The sequence below is a fragment of the Macaca fascicularis genome, chromosome X (genome assembly GCF_037993035.2).
Source record: "Macaca fascicularis isolate 582-1 chromosome X, T2T-MFA8v1.1".
Lineage (NCBI taxonomy): Eukaryota > Metazoa > Chordata > Mammalia > Primates > Cercopithecidae > Macaca > Macaca fascicularis.
Genome location: NC_088395.1, coordinates 74,736,626 through 74,760,849, shown reverse-complemented (window position 1 = coordinate 74,760,849; position 24,224 = coordinate 74,736,626). Strand labels below are relative to the sequence as shown.

Sequence of the window (24,224 nt, the reverse complement as noted above, 5' to 3'; positions counted from 1 at the left end):
TGTGGAGACCAGTTCCCTGAATGTTGCACCAACATGATCCCATAGTTCTACATCTAAGGTTCCTTTTTCAGGAAACCAAGGACAGTATTGTTCCACTGCCCTGAATAGAGTGACCATATTTTCCATAGGCACTTGAACACCTCCCTGTTTTAACAGGAGTTTAATATAGCAGAGATAAGCATGATGTTTAGACTCCATGTGACCCATAGTTAACCCGGACCATACACAGACTACTCACCAGTCGTCAGGTGCCCAGATTTCATATTGTTCAAACACACATGCTCTACAAACAATTTGTGCAGTTAACGCAATCATCACAGGGTCCTGAGGCGACATACATCCTCCTCAGCTTATGAAGATGATGAGATTAAGAGATTAAAGTAAAGACAGCCATAGGAAATCACAGGTTATTGATTGGAGAAGTGATAAGTGTCCATGAAATTTTCACAATTTATGTTCTTCTGCCATGGCTTCAGCCGGTCCCTCCATTCAGGGTCCCTGACTTCCCGCAACACCAGCTTCATCCGTTTCCCTGCAAAGGACATGATCTCATTCCTTCTTATGGCTGTGTAGTATTCCATGGTGTATATGTACCACATTTTATTTAACCAGTCTATCATTGATGGGCATTTGGGTTGGTTCCATGACTTTGCTATTGTAAATAGCACTGCCAAAAACATATGAGTGCATTTGTCTTTATAGTGGGATGATTTATAATCCTTTGGGTATATATTCAGTAAAAGTATCTCTGGGTCAAATAGTATTTCTGGTTCTAGATTCATGAGGAATCGCCATACTGTCTTCCACAATGGTTGAACTAATTCACATTCCCACCAACGGTGTAAAGGTATTCCTATTTCTGAACAGCCTCGCCAGCATCATTGTTTCTTAACTTTTTAATAATCACCTTTCTGACTGGCATGAGATGGTATCTCATTGTGGTTCTGATGTGCATTTTTCTAATGATCAGTGATATTGGGTGTTTTTTCATATGTTTGTTGGCCATATAAATGTCTCCTTTTGAGAAGTGTCTGTTCATATCTTTTGCCCACTTTCTGATGGGGTTGTTTTTTTCTTGTACACTTCTTTAAGTTCCTTCTAAATTCTGGATATTAGACCTTTGTCAGATAGGTAGATGGCAAAAATTTTCTCCCATTCTGTAGGTTACCTGTTCACTCTGATGATAGTTTCTTTTGCTGTGCAGAAGCTCTTTAGTTTAATTAGATCTGATTTGTTAATTTTTGCTTTTCTTGCAATTGCTTTTGGTGTTTTAGTCATGAAGTCTTTGCACATGCCTATGTTCTGAATGGTATTGCCTCAGTTTTCTTCTATGGTTTTTATGCTTTTGGGTTTTACATTTAAGTCTTTAATCCATCTTGAGTTAATTTTTGTATAAGGTGTGAGGACGGGGTCCAGATTCAGTTTTCTGCAAATGGCTAGCCAGTTTTCCCAGCATCGTTTATTGAATAGATCCTTTCCCCATTGCTTGTTTTTGTCAGGTTTGTTGATGATCAGATGGTTGTAGATGCCTGGTGTTATTTCTGAGTTCTCTGTTCTGATCCATTGGTTTATATGTCTGTTTTGGTGCCAGTCCCTTGCTGTTTCGATTACTGCACCCTTGTAGTATGGTTTGAAGTCAGGTAGCATGATGCCTCCAGCTTTGTTCTTTTTGCTTAGGATTGTCTTGGCTGTATGGGGTCTTCCTTGATTCCATATAAAATTTAAGGTATTTTTTTCTAATTCTGTGAAGAATGTCAATGGTAGTTTGATGGGAATAGCATTGAATCTATAAATTACTTTGGGCAGTATGGCCCAAAGTGACATTGGTTCTTTCTATTCAGGAGGATGGAATGTTTTTCCATTTGTTCGTGTCCTCTCTTATTTCCTTGAGCAGTGGTTTATAGTTCTCCTTGAAGAGTTCCTTCACATCCCTTGTTAACTGTATTCCTAGGTATTTTATTCTCTTTGTAGCAATTGTAAATAGTAGGTCACTCAATATTTGACTCCCTGCTTGTCTATTGTTGGTATAAAGGAATACTTGTGATTTTTGCACATTGGTTTTGTATCCTGAGACTTTGCTGAAGTGGCTTATCAGTTTAGGGAATTTTGGGGCTGAGATGATGGGGTTTTCTAAATATAAAATTATGTTTTCTGTAAACATAGACATTTTGACTTCCTCTCTTCCTATTTGAATACCCTTTATTTCTTTCTCTTGCCTAATTGCCCTGGTCAAAACTTCCAATACATGTTGAATAGGAGTGGTGAGAGAGGGCATCCTTGCCTTGCACTGGTTTTCAAAGAGAATGCTTCCAGCTTTTGCCCATTCAATATTATATTGGCTGTGGGTTTGTCATAAATAGCTCTTACTATTTTGAGATATGTTCCATCAATACCTGGCTTACTGAGAGTTTTTAACATGAAGGGATGTTGAATTTTATCAAAGGCCTTGTCTGCATCTACTGAGATAATCAGGTGGTTTTTGTCTTTGGTTCTGTTTTGAGATGGAGTATGTTTATTGATTTGTATATGTTGAACCAGCTTTGCATCCCAGGGACAAAGCCAAATTGATCATGGTGGATAAGTTTTTTGATATGCTACTGGGTTCAGTTTGCCAGTCTTTTATTGAGGATTTTTGCATCGATGTCCATAAGGGATACTGGCTTGAGGTTTCCTTGTTTTTTGTGTCTCTTCCTGGTTTTGGTGTCAGGATGATTCTGGCCTCATAAAATGAATTAGGGAGGAGTGCCTCCTTTTCAATTGTTTGGAATAGTTTCAGAACAAATAGTACCAGCTCCTCTCTGTACCTTTGGTAGAATTCAGCTGTGAAACCGACTGGTCCTGGGCATTTTTTGGTTGGTAGGCTATTAGTTACTGCCTCAATTTCAGAACTTGTTATTGGTCTATTCAAGGGTTCGACTTCTTCCTGGTTTAGTCTTGGTAGGGTGTAGGTGTCCAGGAATTTATCCATTTCTTCTAGGTTTTCTAGTTTATTTGCATAGAGTGGTTTATTGTATCTTCTGATGGTAGTTTGTATTTCTGTGGTATTTAGTGGTGACATCTCCTTTACAATTTTTTATTGTGCGTATTCGATTCTTCTCTCTTTTCTTCTTTACTAGTCCAGCTAGCAGTATATCTATATTATTAATTTTTTCAAAAAAACAGCTCCTGGATTTATTGATTTTTGGAGGGTTTTTCAGGTCTCTAACTCCTTCAATTATGCTCTGATCTTAGTTATATCTTGTCTTCTGCTAGCTTTTGTATTCATTTGCTCCTGCTTCTCTAGCTCTTTTAATCGTGATATTATGGTGTTGATTTAATATCTCTCTCATTTTCTGATGTGGGCATTTAGTGCTATAAATTTCCCTTTTAGCACTGTTTTAGCTGTGTCCCAGAGATTCTGGTACGTTGTCTCTTTTTTCTCATTGGTTTCAAAGAACTTATTTCTTTCTGCCTTAATTTCGTTATTTACTCAGTAGTTATTCAGGAGCGGGTTATTCAATTTCCATGTAGTTTTGAAGTTTTGAGTGAGTTTCTTAATCCTGAGTTCTAATTTGATTGCACTGTGGTCTAAGCAACTGTTATGATTTCAGTTCTTTTACATTTGTTGAGGAGTGTTTCACTTCCATTTATGTGGTTGACTTTATAATAAGTGTGATGTGGCACTGAGAAGAATGTGTATTCTGTTGACTTGGGGAGGAGAGTTCTGTAGATGTTTATTAGGTCCACTTGGTCCAGAGCTGAGTTCAAGTCCTGAATATCTTTATTACTTTTCTGTCTCATTGCTCTGTCTAATATTGACAGTGAGGTGTTAAAGTATCCCACTATTATTTTGTGGGAGTATAAGTCTCTTTGTAGGTCTCTAAGATGTTGTTTTATGAATCTGGGTGCTCCTGTTTTGGGTGCATATGTATTTAGGATAGTTAGCTCCTCTTGTTGTATTGATCCCTTTACCATTATATAATGTCCGTTTTTGTCTTTTTTGATCTTTGTTGGTTTAAAGTCTGTTTTATCAGAGACTAGGATTGCAACCGCTGCTCTTATTTGCTTTCCATTTGCTTGGTAAATATTCCTCCCTCCCTTTATCTTGAGCCTACATGTCTTTGCACGAGAGATGGGTCTCCTGAATGTAGCACACCGATGGATCTTGACTTTTTAAAAATTATTATTATTATTTTTATACTTTAACTTCTAGGGTACATGTGCATAACGTGCAGGTTTGTTACATATGTATACTTGTGCCATGTTGCTGTGCTGCACCCATCAACTCATCAGCAACCATCAACTCGTCATTTACATCAGGTATAACTCCCAATGCAATCCCTACCGCCCCCTCCCCATGATAGGCCCTGGTGTGCGATGTTCCCCTTCCCGAGTCCAAATGATCTTATTGTTCAGTTCCCACCTATGAGTGAGAACATGCGGTGTTTGGTTTTCTGTTCTTGCGATAGTTTGCTGAGAATGATGGTTTCCAGCTGCATCCATGTCCCTACAAAGGACACAAACTCATCCTTTTTTGTGGCTGCATAGTATTCCATGGTGTATATGTGCCACATTTTCTTAATCCAGTCTATCACTGATGGACATTTGGGTTGATTCCAAGTCTTTGCTATTGTGAATAGTGCCGCAATAAACATACGTGTGCATGTGCCTTTATAGCAGCATGATTTATAATCCTTTGGGTATATACTCAGTAATGGGATGGCTGGGTCATATGGTACATCTAGTTCTAGATCCTTGAGGAATCGCCATACTGTTTTCCATAATGGTTGAACTAGTTTACAATCCCACCAACAGTGTAAAAGTGTTCCTATTTCTCCACATGCTCTCCAGCATCTGTTGTTTCCTGACTTTTTAATGATCGCCATTCTAACTGGTGTGAGGTGGTATCTCATTGTGGTTTTGATTTGTATTTCTCTGATGGCCAGTGATGATGAGCATTTTTTCATGTGTCTGTTGGCTGTATGAATGTCTTCTTTTGAGAAATGTCTATTCATATCCTTTGCCCACTTTTTGATGGGGTTGTTTGTTTTTTTCTTGTAAATTTGTTTGAGTTCTTTGTAGGTTCTGGATATTAGCCCTTTGTCAGGTGAGTAGATTGCAAAAATTTTCTCCCATTCTGTAGGTTGCCTGTTCACTCTGATGGTAGTTTCTTTTGCTGTGCAGAAGCTCTTTAGTTTAATGAGATCCCATTTGTCAATTTTGGCTTTTGTTGCCATTGCTTTTGGTGTTTTAGACATGAAGTCCTTGCCCATGCCTATGTCCTGAATGGTGTTACCTAGGTTTTCTTCTAGGGTTTTTATGGCATTAGGTCTAACATTTAAGTCTCTAATCCATCTTGAATTAATTTTCGTATAAGGAGTAAGGAAAGGATCCAGTTTCAGCTTTCTGCTTATGGCTAGCCAATTTTCCCAGCACCATTTATTAAATAGGGAATCCTTTCCCCATTTCTTGTTTCTCTCAGGTTTGTCAAAGATCAGATGGCTGTAGATGTGTGGTATTATTTCTGAGGACTCTGTTCTGTTCCATTGGTCTATATCTCTGTTTTGGTACCAGTACCATGCTGTTTTGGTTACTGTAGCCTTGTAGTATAGTTTGAAGTCAGGTAGCGTGATGCCTCCAGCTTTGTTCTTTTGACTTAGGATTGTCTTGGCGATGTGGGCTCTTTTTTGGTTCCATATGAACTTTAAAGCAGTTTTTTCCAATTCTGTGAAGAAACTCATTGGTAGCCTGATGGGGATGGCATTGAATCTATAAATTACCTTGGGCAGTATGGCCATTTTCATGATATTGATTCTTCCTCTCCATGAGCATGGTATGTCCTTTCATTTGTTTATGTCCTCTTTTATTTCACTGAGCAGTGGTTTGTAGTTCTCCTTGAAGAGGTCCTTTACATCCCTTGTAAGTTCGATTCCTAGGTATTTCATTCTCTTTGAAGCAATTGTGAATGGAAGTTCATTCCTGATTTGGCTCTCTGTTTGTCTGTTACTGATGTATAAGAATGTTTATGATTTTTGCACATTAATTTTGTATCCTGAGACTTTGCTGAAGTTTCTTATCAGCTTAAGGAGATTTTGGGCTGAGACAATGGGGTTTTCTAAATATACAATCATGTCATCTGCAAACAGGGACAATTTGACTTCTTCTTTTCCTAACTGAATACCCTTGATTTCTTTCTCTTCCCTGATTGCCCTAGCCAGAACTTCCAACACTACGTTGAATAGGAGTGGTGAGAGAGGGCATCCCTGTCTTGTGCCAGTTTTCAAAGGGAATTTTTCCAGTTTTGAATCTTGACTTTTTATCCAATTTGCCAGTCTGTGTCTTTTAATTGGGGCATTTAGCCCATTTACATTTAAGGTTAATATTGTTGTGTGTGAATTTGATTATGTCATCATGATGCTATATGGTTATTTTGCACATTAGTTGAAGCAGTTTCTTCATAGTGTCATTGGTCTTTATATTTTGGTGTGTTTTTGCAGTGGCTGCTACTGGTTTTTCTTTTCAATATTTAGTGCTTCCTTCAGGAGCTCTTGTAAGGTGGGCCTGGTTGTGACAAAATCCCTCAGCATTTTTTTTTTTCTGTAAAGGATTTTATTTTTCCTTTGCTTATGAAGCTTAGTTTGGCTGGATATGAAATTCTGGGTTGAAAATTATTTTATTTAAGAATATTGAGTATTGGCCCCTACTCTCTTCTGACTTGTAAGGATTCTTCAGAGAGATCTGCTGTTAGTCTGATCCTACTTGGGAAATCCTCCTAGATATTTGAAAGGACTTGGATATGGGCATAAAAGTTGTATCTACTTTAGGGTTCACCCCAAGCCCAGTAACGTTGTGGTTCTTGTAGACTCATAGATGTACCACCTTGATGATCTTGGAAACTCTCTGGGACAATTCTCTGGATTGCTAGGCAGAGACTCTTGTTCTCTTCCCTTACTTTCTCCCAATCAAATGGAGTCTTTCTCTCTGTTCTGAGCCTTCTAAATTTGGGGTTGGAATGACACAAGCACTTCTATCATCACCACCACTACGAATGCACTAGGTCAGATCTCAGGCCAGCACAGCTCTGGGTCTTGCCCAAGGCCTGCTCTTACCACTTCCTGGCTACCACCTATGTTTGCTCACATCCTGGGGTTCTACCACCAGCAGATGGCAAAACTAGGTGGGCCTGCATTCTTCCCTTCCCCAAGGCCCCAGGTGGGTCCAGAGGTGCTATCTGGCGGTCAGTGGCTAGAGTAAAAAACCTTAGAAATCTACCTGGTGTTCTATTGTACTGTAACTGAGGTGGCCCTCAAACAAGACACAGTCCTTCCCACTTTTTTCTCCCCTCTCCAAAGGTGGAGGAGCCTCAGCCTGTGGCCACTGCCACCACACGCCCATGGGGAGTACTGCCAGACTACTGCTGATATTCCCTTTAGGCCCAAGGGCTCCCAAGTCAGCTTGTGGTGAATGTTGCCTGGCCTGAGACTCACCCTTCAGGACAGTGGGCTCCCCTGTGGCCCAAGACAGGTCCAGAAATGCCATCCCAGAGTCAAGTACTGGAATCGGGGACCACAAGAGCCTGTTTGATGTTCTACTCTCTTATGGCCAAGTTTGTACCAAAAGTGGAAGACAAAGTCCACTTTACTTTTCCCTCTAGTTTTCTCAAGCAGAAGGCGTTTCACTCTGTAGTCACCACAGCTGAGAATGTGTGAGTCTCACCTGAAACCAGCAAGTCTCAGAGGCTCTCCCAAAGCCCTCAACCTAGTATCTGGGTATTGCTGCTGGTTATTCAGGGCCCTAGGGCTCTTCAGTTAGCAGGTGATGAATGCTGCCAGGACTGGGTTCTTCCCTTCAAGGCAGTGAGTTCCCTTCTGGCCCAGGGCATGTCTAGAAACATCATCTGGGAGGTAGGGCCTGGAAAGGGGGCTTCAGGACTCTGACTGGTGCCCTATCCTGCTGTGCCTAAGCTGCTATCTGTGATTCAAGACAAAGTTCTCCCCATTCTTCCCTTTCCTCAAGCAGAAGTAAGGGCTGTCTTTTGGAGCCATGAGCTGTGCAGCCTGGGGGTAAAGGACAGTGATGCCAGCACTTTCTTACTTTCTTTCTTTATTTTTTTATTTTTTATTTATTTATTTTTTTAGCCGGAGTCTCCCTCTGTCACCCTGGTTGGAGTTCAGTCGCGCAATCTCGGCTCACTGCATCCTCTGCCTCCCAGGTTCAAGTAATTCTCCTGCCTTAGCCTCCCGAATAGCTGGGATTACAGGCATACACCACCACGCCCGGCTAATTTTTGTATTGATGCCAGCCCTTTTTTTGTCACCCCAGCTGGTGTCCTAGTAAGTCATATGCCCCCTCCAGTCCACTGTCTTTGGGCCCAGTTCAGCTCTAGGACTTGCTTAAGAGTTTCAGTCCTTATAGCCTATACTGCCTTTCATGTTTATTTAGAGATCTAGAGCACTGTCACCGTCAGTGGCAAGGTTTGTGGGAACTCGAGTTGTGACCACTGAGATCGGCAATTCCCCTCTGGCTAGGGTTGCTTTAAATGCTCCCTCCACGGAGTTCGGTACAGTTTTCCTTTCTGCTCTAACAGGACAGCACTGAGTTGAATGCCTCACAATTGCTGTGCTCTCTCTCCTCCAGCACACAGAAATGGTTTCTGCATCATGCTGCTTCTGTCAGGGGTGGCGCCAGCAATTCAAGACTTTTTTTTCTGTCTCTTCAGTGCCTCTTTCAGTGATATAAAGTTAAAACGAGGTATTATACTATGAGTGCTCACCTGATTTTTGGTTCTCATGAAGTTGCTTTTTTTGTGTAGATACTTGTTAAATTTGTGTCCTTCTTGTTTTGAAGATCGGTAGTGCCTTCTATTCTACCATCTTGCTCTGCCTCCTGACTCTGAAGCTTGATTCCTTTTTCTCTTTGTAACTTCAGAAATATTGAACTTTCCTCGGAGTTCAATTCTGGGCCCTTTCCACCTCTTCTATAAACAATCTTCCCAAGGACTTCTTACACACTCATGGCTTTAAACAGCCTTTTTTTTTTTTTTTTTTTTTTTCCGCCAACAACTCTCCAATCTCTCTCTCTAGCTCATTCTTATCTTCTGAGCTTCAGCTATACTCTTTCAACTACCTGCTTGACATCTCCATCTCATTGTTTCCCTGGCGTCTCAAACTCAACATATTCAAAACTAAGCTCTTGATTTATTCTTTACTCTCCTAGCCCAAATCTTCTCTTCCTTTATCTTTCTTATATCAGGAAGTGGTAGCTCCATCAACCCAATGGTTCATTCCAAGAGCCCTGGAGATCATTTGGACATTTTCCCCTCTCTCATTCACCATTTCTTTTCACTCAAAGTCTATTTAAAAAATGTGCTCTTTGTCTCTCCCCATGGCTATCATTTAAGCCTAAGCAATCACCATCTCTTGCCTGGACTATTTTAATAGCCTCCTAACTGGTCTCTTCATTTTCTCTCATCTCATACTATTATAAATTCACCACAGGGCAACCAGATTGACCTCTTAAAAATGTAAATCAGATCATACCACTCACCTGTTTAAATCTGTTCATGGTTTCCCATTTCACTTGAAATTCAAATCCCTTAATATGGCCTACAAAGTTCTGCACTATCTCCAGAGATTATCACTCCAAACTCATCTCACAACCTCATTTTCCTCATACTCAAACTCCTCCAGCTACACTGGCCTTCTTCCTTTTCCTCAAACATCTTATTCTTCTGTTTCTCTCTCAGGATCTTAGCACACATCCTTTTGACTTGGACACTTTCCCTCTATTTATTTGCATGTGTCACTTCTTATCTTTCAGCTCTCTGGTTAAATGTGAATTCCCCAGAGAATCTTGCCTCGAGGTCCCAAACTAAGCCAAGCATTTTCCTCATTGTGATCTATCATGTCATTCTTTACATAATAGTGCTTTTCACAATCTATAATTATGCTTTCAATTTTGTGATTATTTATTTAACATTTATCTCCCTCCAAGTGCTGTGAAGAGAGTTCCACACATCAAGGGAGATGGACTTCAAGGAAGTTTCTCTGTGTTCTACTTTAGGTCAGTTGACTTGTTACAGAGTCTACAATCTTCACTTTCTATTTCTGTAGAGAACCATGTCTAACTCAGACTACCTTTTCCCTCCTGCCCCTGCCAAGCAATGTGTCACTGGAATTGAATTGTCACAATTACTTTGGGTTTCAGAAAAGCCAACACTCCTGCCTCATTAACCAGATGGCTGGGATAAGACTCTTGGTTTTGAAAATTCAACAACCAGAGTTCAGCTATTTGCAGTGATATGCAGTCATTTGTCACTATCAAAAAGGAAATTAACTGAAATGTGGTGTGTTGGCATTAGTTACTTACCAATGAGCAAGATCAGCACCTGCATTTCAGTTTGGCTCTGTCATTTTCTATTTATTGGAAGAATGGTGTTGTGGTTAAGTGTGTGGTGTGTAGAGGAAGACTACTTGTTTTTTGTTTTGTTTTGTTTTTATTGAAATATAGCATTCATACAGAAAAGTGCACAAATCGTATGTGCAGAGCTCACTGAATTTCACAGAATGAATGCACCCATGCAATAGCACTCAGATCAAGAGACAGAACATTAGCAGCACCCCCAGAAGGACTACCCCCAGGATCTCTTCCAGTAACCACACCCTCTCCAGTGGAAACTATTATCCTTACTTCTAACACCACAGATTACTTTTGCTTGGTTTTGTAACTCGTATAAATTAAATCACAACATATCAACTCTTTGTGATTATTTTAACTCAACATTATGTTTGTGATACCCATTTGCATTGTTCCAACAGTTGTTGTTGGTTAACTCTCATTGCTGTATAGTATTACATTGTATAAATATACCACAATTTATTTATTCAATTCATTCTACTATTGATGGTTATTAGTTTGCAATTATTGGCAATTATGAATAATGCTGCTATAACAATTTCTTCATATTATTTATAGTGAACATGCATGTATTTCTGTTGTTATATATTTAGGCATGGAACTGCTGGGTCATTGTGTGTGCATATATTCAAATCTAATAGTTGTTGCCAAACACTTTTTCAAAATGGTTGTACCACTTTGCATTTTGCATTTCCACCAGCAGAGTATGAGTGTTCTAGTTGCTCTAAATTCTCACCAACACTTGGCATTTTGGTATTTTTTATTTTAGCCAATGTGGTGATTGTGTGGTGACATCTCATTATGGTTTCCTTTTGCATTTCTCTGATGACTAATGAAGTTGAGAATCTTTTCAATATATGTTGACCGACCATTGTATATCTTTTGTTTGTCTTTTAGATGCCTTTCGTCATTGATTTGTAAGGGCTCTTTATGTATTCTGGATATGAATCTTTTTTCAAATATATGCATTGTAAATATATACTTTTTTCCTTATTGATATCTTTAATTTTAAAAAATATTTTTAATTTTTATGGATACATAATTGTTGTACATATTTATAAGGTACATGTAATATTTTGATACAAGCATAAAATATGTAATGATTGTTGATCTCTTTTAATGAACAGAATTCCTTAATCGTAACATACTCATGTATTTTTTTTTTAATGACTAACACTTTTTGTATTCTGTTTAAAAAATCATTGCCTCCTCCAAGACAGCTTGGATTTAAATACTGGTTCCACTACTTTCTATCTATATAACCTCGGGTAAGTTTCTTAACCTCTCTAGGGTTAAGAAGTAGTTCCACTACTTCTAGGGATTCATAGGGTTGTTATGAAGATTAAAGAAGATAGTGCATATAGAAGAGTTTGACACCACACTAGGCACACAGCAAGTGATCAATGGGTGCTTTTTATTTTGCATCTTATATTACCTCTTAGTATTTATAATTTGGGAGTTTATAAAGGTTTTGGGGCATTTCTCCTTTAAATATCAAGGTCTATTGTTCTTCTATTACATAGCAGTTTAGAAGTCAGACTGTTACCACTGCAGATAATGTTTGATTTTCAGCATTTCTATTTTTCAGAATTGATTTTATAAAAAGAATTATCTTGAGCCAAAACAAAATTCAGACTGTAGCACATCATGTTTTAGATGGTGGCTCTTATTGAGTAATGGTATCTCACTGATGTGAGTTGTAAGAGGCAGGGATGTCCCAGCACAGAAGAATGTAATTCTTAAGCAATGATTTCCAAGCAAGGATTGTAAAAAAAAAAAAAAAAAAAAAAAAAGTGAATAAGATAATGGACTTCCAGCTGTTGGTTGGTGTCTCCAGGTGGAGTTAGTGGGCAGGCAGAAGAAAGATCTTGGGAGGAAATAAAAATTTTGGAATCATTCGACTATTTATGGTAGTTGAAGCCCTAGGAATAAATAAAATCCTCCAAACAGAGTGTGTAGAATCTTATACATTTCCAGTATCCAAGAAAGGAATGACAAAAGAAGGCACCGAAGGAATTAGAAAGATAAGAGGAGACCTGGAAAGAGTAGAATCATGGATGGTAAGAAGGGTGGAAGAGAGCAGTAAACAGTGTGATGGGTTTCATTAGGTTGAAAAGGATTTAATCTTAGAAAAGCCACTGAATTTGGCAACTCCAAGGTCATCTTGAGTAAAGGAAGTGGGAAAATAAGGAGGATTGTGTGATTTTTTTTCTTTCAACATATATTCATTGAGAACCTACTATGTGATGCTAGAGTTTATTACTCCTTGCAGTTAGGAAGGATAAACACCATAGGGGGCCAGGGAATGTCCCAGTAAGAGGGTGTTAGAAAGAACCTATTATAGGATTTGGGCTTTGTTGGGTGATTTAAAGGAGGGTGGAAGGAAATGGGGGTTTGCCTAGACTGGATGCTGTTAGAAAGTGGTGACAATTTTATGACTTTGTTTCAGTCTTTGCTTACACAAAATTATGAAGTGCCCTTTTTTTGTTTAATTCTATTGTGGTCTCAGAGTAGCCTTGTCTGAGGTTGTGTTCTTTGAGATTGTTTGTGCCCAACAGGAGGACAAAATGGCCTGGTTATAATGTCAGATTGGTTTTTAATAATTTTGAGATATAACTGTGAATGTCAGGTTAGTTCTGGATGCTAGGGTTTGGTTATTATGTTTCTCAGTTGCCCCTTATGGCCAAAGACACGTGAAGTCAAGATGCAGGATATTAATCCATGCAGATTTTCATCTAATATGCAGAGTTTCATCATTACCAATATTTTCTTGATAAAAATAAGAACATCCAATGAATGTCATCTATAGTTAAATTGGGGTTAATCTTTCTTCGCCGTCTGTTGTAGAATTAATTTTTGAACCATCAGACATGACTATGGTTGCTTAGTAGTGTTTAAGATTCTGGATAAGATATATTAGACAACTGTAACACAGGCAGTTGTCAGAAACAAAATGACTATTAGTCCTTGTAACAGATCTTGAAGCCATGTAGCTATAATATGAAACCTAGTCACTGAAAACACGTCCCCAAATTCAGCAGGGTCTGCTTCAGAAAGCCAGGTGCTTTTTCTTTTTCTTTTTTTTTTATATCCTGGTCACAGTCTGTTCGACTTGCCCTTAGTACTTATAAAGATGCAACAAAAAAGTATTTGCTATAACACAAACTCTCCCTTGGCAGGCTAAAAGGAAATCAAAGCTATACAGTTATCAATTATAATCCCAGTTAATGAATTTATACTTGTTTTTGGGCTCCCAGAGCAGAAATTTGTTTTAGGTATCTAGAAATCTCGAACAATTGCTGCTAATACACAGAATAAGTTAGTGTGTGGTAGACAGGTGTAAGCCTGACATCCATGTAAGGTATAGTATCCTAATGGAGCATAGTTTGTATTGAGAGCATAAGTATCATTTGTTATAAGAGAAGTGAATGAATTTTGTGTCTCTCAATGTGCACAGATTTCAAATCAAGCAGTTTTTGTTAAAAAAAAAAGAAAAAAGAGCTTATTTGTCTGAAGAGAACAAACTGACAGTCAGAGCCAGAATCATCTCAGTATGTGTTACACCCTCCCAAGTCTAAACCAGGAAGAAGTCGAATCCCTGAATAGAGCAATAACGAAGTCTGAAATTGAGGCAGTAATTAATAGCCTACCAACAAAAAATAGTCCAGGACCAGATGGAATCATAGCCGAATTCTACCAAAGATACAAAGAGGAGCTGATACCATTCCTTCTGAAACTATTCCAAGCAATAGAATAAGAGGGACTCTTCCCTAACTCATTTAATCAGACCAGCATCATCCTGATACCAAAACCTGGCAGAGACACAACAATAAAAAAAAAAAAAGAAAATTTCAGGCCAATATTCCTGATAAACATTGATGTGAAAATCCTCAATAAAATACTGGCAAGCCAAATCCAGCAGCACATCAAAACGCTTATCCACCATGATCAATTCAGTTTCTTTCCTGAGATCCAAGGCTGGTTCAACATATGCAAATCAATAAACATAATCCATCACATAAACAGAACCAAAGACAAAAATCACGTGATTATCTCAATAGATGCAGAAAAGGCCTTCGATAAAATTCAAGACCCTTCATGCTTAAAACTCTCAATGAACTAGGTATCAATGGAACATATCTCAAAATAATAAGAGCTATTTATGACAAACCCACAGGCAATATCATAGTGAATGGGAAACAGCTGGAAGCATTCCCTTTGCAAACCGGCACAAGACAAGGATGCCCTCTCTCAGCGCTCCTATTCCACATAATATTGGAAGTTCTGGCCAGGGTGATCAGGCAAGAGAAAGAAATAAAGGGTATTCAAATAGGAAGAGAGGAAGTCAAATTGTCTCCGTTTGCATATGACATGATTGTATGTTTAGAAAACCCCATCATCTCAGCCCCAAAACTCCTTAAGCTGATAAGCAACTTCAGCAAAGTCTCAGGATACAAAATCAATGTGAAAAAATCACAAGCATTCCTACACACCAATAATAGACAAACAGAGAGCCAAATCATGAGTGAATTTCCATTCACAATTGCTGCAAAGAGAATAAATACCTATGAATACAACGTGCAAGGGAAGTGAAGGACCTCTTCAAGGAGAACTACAAACCACTGCTCAAGGAAATAAGAGAGAACACAAACAAATGGAAAAACATTTTACGCTCATGAATAGGGAGAATCAATATCGTGGAAATTGCCACACTGCCCAAAGTAATTTATAGATTCAATGCTATTTCCATCAAGCTACCATTTACTTTCTTCACAGAATTAGAAAAACTACTTTAAATTTCATATGGAACCAAAAAAGAGCCCGTATAGCCAAGACAATCCTAAGCAAAAAGAACGAAGCTGGAGCCGTCACGCTACCTGACTTCAAAGTATATTACAAGGCTACAGTAACCAAAACATCATGGTCCTGGTACCAAAACAGATATATAGACCAATGGAACAGAACAGAGACTTCAGAAATAATGCCACACATCTAGTACCATCTAATCATCAGCAAACCTGACAAAAATAAGTAATGGGGAAAGGATACCCTATTTAATAAATAGTGTTGGGAAAACTGGCTAGGATATGCAGAGAACTGAAACTGGACCCCTTCCTTACACCTTATATAAAAATTAACTCAAGATGGATTACAGACTTAAACATAACATCCTAACCATAAAAACCCTAGAAGGAAACGTAGGCAATACCATTCAGGACATAAGCATGGGCAAAGACTTCATGACTAAACACCAAAAGCAATGGCAACAAAAGCCAAAATTGACAAATGGGATCTAATTAAATGAAAGAGCTTCTGCACAGCAAAAGAAACTATCATCAGAGTGAAGAGGCAATCTACAGAATGGGAGAGAATTTTTGCAATCCATCCATCTGACAAAGGGCTAATATCCAGAACCTACAAGGAACAAATTTACAAGAAACAAATTTACAAGAATAAAACAAACAACCCCATCAAAAAGTGGGCAAAGGATATGAACAGACACTTTTCAAAAAGTGTGACCTCTCAAAGAGCCACCTCTCAAAAAGTGCACTTCTTCAAATGTACATTTATACAGCCAATAAACATATGAAAAAAAAATTCATCATCACTGGTCATTAGAGAAATACAAATCAAAACCACAACGAGATACCATCTCAAGCCAGTTAGAATGTTGATCATTAAAAAGTCAGGAAAAAACAAATGATGAAGAAGATATGGAGAAATAGGAACGCTTTTACACTGTCGGTGAGAGGGTAAATTAGTTCAATCATTGTGGAGACAGTGTGGCAATACCTCAAAAATCTAGAACCAGAAATAACATTTGACCTGGCAATCTCATTACTGGGTGTATACCCCCAAAATATTATAATCATTCTACTATAAAGACACATGCACACATATGTTTACTGTGGCACTGTTCACAATAGCAAAGACTTGGAACCAATTCAAATGCCCATCAGTGATAGACTGCATGAAGAAAATGTGGCTCATATAGACCATGGAATACTAAGCAGCCATAAAAAGGATGAGTTTGTATCCTTTGCAGGGATGTGGATGAAGCTGGAAACCATTATTCTCATCAAACTAACACAAGAACAGAAAACCAAATACCACATGTTCTCACTCATAAGTGGGAGTTGAACAATGCAAACACATGGACACAGGAAGAGGAACATCACACAATGGGGCCTGTCAGGGCATAGGGGGATAGGAGAAGGATAACATTAGGGGAAATACCTAATGTAGATGATGGGTCGATGGGTGCAGCAAGCCACCATGGCACCTGTGTACCTATGTAACAAACCTACACGTTCTGCACATGTATCCCAGAACTTAAAGTATAATAAATTAAATTTTAAAAAATCTCAGTATTTGCACCTATTTCTGATAAACTAGGTTTTGCTTATAGGAGTGTAATGACCTCAGCATTTTGTCCATTTGAGGTCAAGCTTTAATTTTTACAAGATGAAATTTGGGATTAATGGTGTGAGGAAAATATAAGTAGCAGGAGGGGTTTGTTAAGGGCAATTCGTCTTTTGAAATATTGAAAAGAACAGCTATTAAATTTTTGTCTGGAGAGTAAAATAAAGAATGACAAGTCCAGCAAAGTATCAGATTCAGAGCAGTAGCTATAGCCTGTGAAAAATGTGTAAGTGGGTTCTGCTTTCTCTTTAGTGGTAGGAGATCATAGTGGTTGGAGGTAATAGGATGATGATAAGGGAGATTCCATTAGTATTTTAAAGGGCACAAAAGTGGAAGAATAAGCCAGGTTAGTAGTAAAGGGAAAGGAAAAATGTTGAGGAATCAGAAAATTAGTCTTTTTTCATTGTACTGGGAAGAAGCTATCTATCTCTGATGTCAGTAGATTCCAGGGGATTCCTAAGAATTCTCAGTTTATGATTTCTAGATGTAATGAATGTTTAGTAGTCTGGAGAAAAAAATACAGATACTTTTGAGCTGTGAAAGATGAAGCTAAGAATATATACCTTGGAGTTTTATTGCTGTGTCAGTTGTTAACAGTATCTGATAAGATCATTTTCATCAGGGTTCAAGGGCACTGTTTTTTGTAGTCTTTTCCAAGAAATTAATTCTCAAGGCTGCAGATCATGTAGAAACTAGGTAAGTGTTTTGAAAATGTAGCTTGTACTTGTTGACGATAAAGGTGAAGGTATCATATGAGTCCCTTGAAGTGATTAATTATATCTGTTTGTAATATCAAATGATAGAGTGGATCATTATTATTTTATGAGGAGATAACTCGTGGATCCCAGAGGAGGTTAAGTTTTTTAGTATATTAAAGGTAATGGTATTACTTTAGGACATGAAAATTCAAGGATTTCTGAGAGTGTTTTTTAATTTTAGTTTTAGAATTCTATTAGTCCTTTCTATTTTTTTCTAAAACTGCAGATAAGATAGTGAATATTCCGGTAAAAGACAAAAATTTACAAAATTTCTTAATAACATTACTAGTAAAATAGGCATCTCTGTCATTAGAGAGATAAATGAGAGTATCTCAGGTTGGAAAGGGAAATTAAACATTTTGGGGAAAGGAAGTGGTCAATAAGATAGTAACTCTCCAGCAAGGAACAATTTTAATAAACAAATAATGTCCAGAGAAAAAGTAAATAATAACAAGAACATATTCATAGCCTATTTCGGGAGGCATTTGTATAAAGCCCATTTGAAGGTGGTTAATGGGCCCTTGGAAGGTTGATTTCTGTCCACATTTCACCTCTCCAGTTTTACCGGAATTACATTGTTGGCAGCTGGGACATACTTTGGAACAAGCTCTGAAACACCTCTAAAATTTCCCCAACAATGATAATTTAATATTATTGCCAGCTTATCTTTGTTGTTATAGGTAACGTCATGAAGCATTTTTGCTAAATTCATTTTAAATTATTTGGTGCTATCAGTTGGATATCCTGAGAGAGCCAAATATTACGTTGTGTGATGAGTATCTTAACTTTTTTCATTTCCTTTTTTTTTTTTGAATCAGAGACTTACCTCTCACAGTTAATAATAACTATTTTGAAAACAGCAAGGCACCTAAAAGTACTTCAATTGGTTGTCTTTTTATTTTTATTTTTTGCTTTTAATCAAGGTTAAAAACTTTTTTGTTTCCAAAGCATTTTAAATTTCCAAATTGGTGGATGTATTGGACTGTATTCTTTATAGCATTGCTATAAAGAACTACCTGAGACTGGGTAATTTATAAAGAAAAGAGGTTTAATAGGCTCATGACTCTTCAGGCTGTATAGGAAGAATGGCTGGGGAGGCCTCAGGAAACTTTCACTCAAGGCAGAAGATGAGGAAGAAGCAAGCACATCCTACATGGCTGGAGAAGGAGGAAGAGAGCAGAGAGGGGTGGTGCTACACACTTTTAAGCAACCAGATCTTGTGATAACTCACTATCGTGAGAACAGCAAAGGGAAAATCTGCCTGCATGATCCAATTACCTCCCACCAGGTCCCTCCTCCAACACTGGGGACCTCCTCCAGCATTGGGGATTACAATTTGACATGAGATTGGGGCAGGGACACAAATCCAAAGCATATCAGTGGACTACTATCTATATAAATATTTATATCTACCACCATCTACTATCTATATAAATATTTGCTTTTGATTTCTCCCATCTTCCAGGCCAGGGTAAAAGTAATTATTTTACTCATCTAAGATAATTTAATTTCTGGGAATGGCTTATATTTTAAGAGTGAATTTAGGTCTTTCATTGCATTTTTAAAAATGAGCACATAAATCTAGGTCAGTGCTATCTAAGGGAATCTCAAAAAATGATTTCAAACTATGCTAAAAGCACTGAGAGTTAATATAATCATGTAATGACAAAAAGGAACCTCTACTAATTTGGGCATAAAATAACAGACGTTTTGTAGAAAAAAATCCAAATTCTATTTTTCTTCTTTGGGTACATTATTTATTTAAAAATAATAGTAAAGGTTCTATTAATAAACCTTTTAAAAATACATTTAGGCATATTCAGATATAAAAGTATATAAATAGGTAATAAATAAAGCTTTAACTATAGCTTTAAATATAATTACCTTCTTGGTAGATTAAAAATAATACCCATAATTAATCTATCATTTGAATTAACCATAATAACTTTTTAAAACTTAAAAATTAAACAAATAGAAAATCACATCTATTTTCTTGTTTTCATACCTGTAACTCTCAAGCACTGTACTCAACACAATCAATCATCTACATTAGTCACTATCTTTAATTAAAGTAACCTTTTCTTTTTTTGCCACCACCACTGGTACAAACGCATGTATGGATGCTGCTGTTCTGCTTCCACTAGTGCTCTGCCACAGTTGATGTGTTTGCACTCTGCTGCAACACTGTGGATGCTGGCATATGCACATGAGCACAGAACTTGCTGCCACTGCCCTAACAAAGTGCTTTGGCTAGCATCTTCTATCCGAGTGCTGTAGCCAGAGGATTAGACACATCAGCCTCTCCAGCACAGCCGGTTCTTAACCTTGAAGGGCCAGAGATCAAAGCCAAGGGCTTAGTACTAGCCCCCCAGGGTTAGAGCGTGCAGCCCAGGAGTGCTCAGCTGAGCCTTGGCCCCCTAAAATTTTCCATAAATGAATCCAATTGACTGAACCCACCTTATACTACAATCAAACATCCAAGGACATCAAAGAAGATAAAAGCAAAAAACCTCATCAAAAGGATAGCAACTTGAAACATGAAAGGAATGTCAGTCCACACAAATGAGAAAGAATCAGTGCAAGACATCTGAAAACTCTAAAAGCCAGTGTCTTCTTACCTCCAAATGACAATGCTAGCTTTCCAGCAATGCTTCTTAACCAGGCTGAAATGGCTGAAATGACAGACATAGAATTCAGAATTAATAGTAATGAAGATTATGGAAATTCAGGAGATATTAAACCAATCCAAAGAAGCTAATGAACACAATTAAATTATACAGGAGCTAAAAGAAAAAAAATGACCATTGTACCAAACTGATTTGGTAGAGCTGAAAAACTCACTACAATAATGTCATAATAAAATTGCAAGTGTTACAGCAGAATGGACCAAGCTGAGGAAAGACTCAGAGAGCTTGAAGACAAGTTCTTCAAATTTACTCTCAGACAAAAATAAAGAGAAAAGAATGGAAAAAACCTCTGAGAAATATAGGATTATTTAAAGAGACCAAATCTACAATTCATTGGCATCTCTGAAAGAGAAGAGAAAGCAAGAAACTTCAAAAAACATATTTGAGGATATTGCCAATGAAAATTTGCCCAACGTTGCCAGAGAGGCCAACATTTAAATTTAGGAAAGGTAGAAAACCTGTGTGAGATATGATACAAGAGACCATCTGCAAGACACATAATCATCAAATTTTCCAACATCAAAATGAAAGAAAAAATATTAAAGGCAGCTAGAGAGAAGGGACAAGTCACCTATAAAAGACAACCTATCAGGCTAACAGTGGACCTTTCAGAAGAAATTCTACAAACCAAAAGAGATGGGGGCCTATATTAAGCATCTTCAAAGAAAAGAAATTCCAACCAAGAATTTCATATCCAACTAAACTATGCTTCCTAAGCAAAGGAGAAATAAAATCCTTTTCAGATAAGTAAATGCTAAGGGAATTTGTTACCATCAGATCTGACTTATAAGAGGTACTTAAGGGAGTGCTAAATATGGAAAATGAAGATGAGGATTTGCCACCACAAAAACCCTTCGATACATAGATCATTGATACCACAAAGCAACTACACAATCAAGTCTGCATGACAACCAGCCAACAACATGATGGGAGGACCAAATCTGTATATATCAATATTAACCTTGAATGTAAACACGCTAAATACCTCAATTGAAAGGCACAGGGTGGCAAGTTGTATACAGAAGCAAGCCACAACTGTATACTGTCTTCAAGAGACCCATTTCACAAGCAATGACACCTATAAGCTCAAAGTAAAGGGATAGAGAAATGTCTATCAAGCAAACAGAAAAAAAAGTGCAAGGGTTGCTAATTTCAGTATTTAAAAAACAGACTTTAAACCAACAATGGTCAAAAAAAAAAAAAATAAAAAGACGTGCATTAATAATGACAAAGAGTTTAATTCAACAAGAATTAACTATCCTAACTATCCTAAATGTATATGGACCCAACACAGGAGCACCCAAATTCATAAAACAAGACCTTAGAGATCTATGAATAGACTTAGATAATCACACCCTCACTGACAGAATTAGATCACTGAGGCAGAAAACTAACAAGGAACTTGAACTTGACACTTGACCAAATGGATCTAACAGACATCTGTAGAACTCTCCATGCAAAACCAACAGAATATATATTTTTTCTCATATTCACATGTCACATATTCTAAAATCAACCACACCATCGGCCATAAAACAATGTTTAGCAAATTAAAAAAAAAATCATACCAACCACATTCTCAGACTACAGTGGAATAAATAGAAATCAATATTAAGAATATCAATCGAAACTATACAATTACATGAAAATTAAGCAACCTGCTCCTGAATGACTTTTGAGCAAATAATGAATCTAAGGCAGAAATCAAGAAATTTTTTTGAAATTAATGAGAACAAAGAAACAACCTACCAGAATCTCTGGGACACAGCGTAAGCATTGTTAAGAGGAAAGTTTACAGCACTAAATGCCTACATCAAGAAGTTAGAAAGATCTAAAATTAACAACCTGGCATCATACTTAAAGGAACTAGAAAAAGAAGGACAAACCAATTCCAAAGCTAGCAGAAGACAAGAAATAACCAAAACCACAATTGAACTGAATGGAATTGAGACACAAAAAAACTATACAAAAGATAAACAATATTATAAGTTGATTTTTGAAAGAATAAATAGGATCGATAGACCACTAGCTAGACTAATAAAGAAAAAAAAGGGAGAGGTTCCAAATAAAGCAATCAGAAATGACAAAGGGAGCATTATCATTGACTCCATAGAAATACAAAAAACTCTGAGACTATTATGAACATCTCTATGCAAAAAAACTAGAAAACTTACAAGAAATGGATCAATTCCTGGAAACATATAACTTTCCAAGATAAAACCAGGAAGATATTGAAACCCTGAACAGACCAATAACGAGTTACAGAATTGAATCTGTAATAAAAAGTGCACCAGCCAGAAAAAGCTCAGGACCAGCTGGAATCACAGTCAAACTGTACTTGACATGTAAAGAAGAGCTGATACCATTCCTACTAAAACTATTCCCCAAAAAAAAGTAAATGAGGAGGGACTCCTCATTTTGAGGATACTCAAAAAATACTAGCAAACTGAATCCAGCAGCACATGAAGCTAATCCAGCATGATTAAGAAGGTTTTATCCATGGAATGCAAGGTTGGTTCAACATATGAAAATCAATAAATGTGATTAATCACATAAACAAAACTAAAACAAAAAATTACATGATCTCAATAGATGCAAAAAAGGTTTTTGATGAAATTCACCATCTCTTCATTGTTCATTAAAAACCCTCAACAAACTCTAAATTGAAAGAACATATCTCAGAATAATAAGAGCTATCTATGACAAACCCACAGCCAGCATTGTACTAAATGGGCAAAAGGTGAAAGCATTTCCCTTGAGAGCTGGAACAAGACAAGGATGTCCACTCTCACAACTCCTATTCAACATAGTCCTGGGAGTCCTAGCCAGATCCATCAGTCAAGAGAAAGAAATGAAAGGCATCCAGCCAGGAAAAGAAGAAGTAAAACTATCTATTTTTGCAGATAATATGATTCTTTACCTCAAAAACCCCATAGTCTCTACCCAAAAGCTCCTAGAAACTTTAGCAAGGTTTCAGGACACAATATCAATGTAAAGAAGTCAGTAACTGGACAAGCACAGTAGCTCAAGCCTGTAATCCCAGCACTTTGGAAAGCTGAGGTGAGCAGATTGTTTGAGCTCAAGAACTCCAGCCTGGGCAACATGGTGAAACACCATCTCTACAAAAATTATGAAATTTATCTGGGTCTGGTGGTGCATCCCTGTAGTCCCAGCTACTTGGTGGGGCTGAGGCAGGAGGATTGCTTGAGCCCAGGGGGTCAAGGATACAGTGATTGGTGTTTGTGACACTGCATTCCAGCCTGGGTGACAAAGTGAGACCCTGTATCAGAAAAAGGAAAGAAAGAAAGAAGAGAGAAAGAGAGCATGAACGAAAGAAAGAAAGAAAGAAAGAAAGAAAGAAAGAAAGAAAGAAAGAAAGAAAGAAAGAAAAGAAAGAAAAGAAAATAAAGAAAGAAGCAAGCAAGCAAGCAAGAAAAGTCAGTAGCCTTTCTATACACCAACAATATCCATGTTGAGTGCCAAATCAGGAACATAATCCCATTTACAATAACCACAAAATAATAAAACGCCTAGAAATACAGCTATCCAGGAAGGTGAAAGAGCTCTACAATGAGAATGAATAACACTGATGAAATAAAATAGAGATGACACAAACAAATGCAAAAACATTTCATGCTCAAGGATAGGAAGAGTCAATATTGCTAAAATGGTCATATTGCCCAAAGCAATTTATATATTCAATACTATTCCTGTCAACCTACCAATGACGTTCTTCACAGAACTAGGAAAACTATTTTAAAATTCATATGGAACCAATAAAGAGCCCAAATAGCCAAGAGGCTATTGCAAAAGAGGCTAAGCAAAAAGGATAAAGCTGGAGGTATCACATTACCTGACTTCAGACTATACTACAAGGCTGCAGTAACTGAAACATCATGGTACTGGTACAAAAGCAGATACATAGACCAATGAAACAGAATAGAGAATCCAGAAATAAAGA

The 24,224-nt window shown here is 37.5% G+C and overlaps 1 long non-coding RNA gene across 1 annotated transcript in view; it reads right to left on the bottom strand.

Annotated features, from left to right (window-relative positions):
* Positions 1–18,468: 18,468 nt before the first annotated feature.
* Positions 18,469–24,224, bottom strand: part of LOC141409413 (uncharacterized) — a 167,791-nt gene continuing 162,035 nt past the window's right edge. Inside the window, exon 2 of the long non-coding RNA XR_012429974.1 lies at positions 18,469–20,248. This is a non-coding gene — a long non-coding RNA (uncharacterized lncRNA). The remainder of the gene's footprint in view (positions 20,249–24,224) is intronic.